The sequence below is a fragment of the Austrofundulus limnaeus genome, unplaced genomic scaffold, assembly GCF_001266775.1.
Source record: "Austrofundulus limnaeus strain Quisiro unplaced genomic scaffold, Austrofundulus_limnaeus-1.0 Scaffold638, whole genome shotgun sequence".
Taxonomy (NCBI): Eukaryota; Metazoa; Chordata; class Actinopteri; order Cyprinodontiformes; family Rivulidae; genus Austrofundulus; species Austrofundulus limnaeus.
In genome coordinates, this window is record NW_013953040.1 from 298,192 (window position 1) to 299,183 (window position 992).

Genomic DNA, 992 nt, shown 5'->3' on the forward strand with positions numbered 1-992 from the left:
TGTACTCAGACCAGTAATATTTGGGGTCACAAGTTTTTGCCATGAATATTTTGTGGGTCAGAAGATAAAGTTTGTGAACCTCTGAGGCAGACAGTGCACAGGTTTCATGTGTTTTCTTGTTGCAGCTGCAGCTGCATCACACCTGTCCAACAGGACTGTTCTTCCTGCAGCAGCTGATCAGAGCTCCGCCTTCTCCTGCAGCTGCAGCGTTTAAACATCTGGATCCTGAAAGATTCTCATCTRAGAGCTTCAAACACGTGTCGGTGGTGAATAAAGATGACAGGTCTGAGGAAGTCTCAGCCGGGACACGGGGAGGAGCACGTCCTGTTCACAGAGCCCCCCCCCCCCCCCCCACAGATGAAGCAAACTGCAGACAGGACTGTGGATCTGCATCATTTCATCATTTCAATGTTCCTCTTTCACAAACAGCAGCTTGTGCAACACCTGAAGAAGTGATGCAACTTCAGCAGGAAAGCTGCTGTGACCTCATCTAGAAGAAGGAAAAATCAGCTGAAACWGTTTTATCTTCTTACAGTTTGAGTCCAGCAGAGCAGAGCAGAGCAGACACCTGCTGGTGTTTCTGTCAGACATGGACCTGTTGTCTTTGGTTCAGTCTGCAGCTCTGCTCCTGATTCACCTCAGAGCTTCACTGTTAACCCTCCTCCCAGGGAACAGCACCGTGTTCTGCTGACATGATGTTCTGCTGACATGATGTTCTGCAGCAGAACATCATGTCAGCTGGTGTTCTGCAGCAGAACATCATGTCAGCTGGTGTTCTGCAGCAGAACATGTTCTTCACTTCTTTAAATCAACAGTTTTACAGGAAATCCTTTCATCACAGCTGAAGTGTAAAAACACTCCTGCATCTTTAAAGTGGGTTTTATGATCAGCAGCATGTCTGAAGTCTCAGGAGGGGTCCTTCCAGCCCACACACACACACACACACACACACACACACACACACACACACACACACACACACACACACACAC

General features: G+C 48.1%; 1 protein-coding gene across 4 annotated transcripts in view; it reads right to left on the reverse strand.

Annotated features, from left to right (window-relative positions):
* adamts3 (ADAM metallopeptidase with thrombospondin type 1 motif, 3) overlaps positions 1–992 on the reverse strand; it is a 92,507-nt gene that overhangs the window by 90,666 nt on the left and 849 nt on the right. The gene's annotated exons all lie outside the window — the stretch shown is intronic.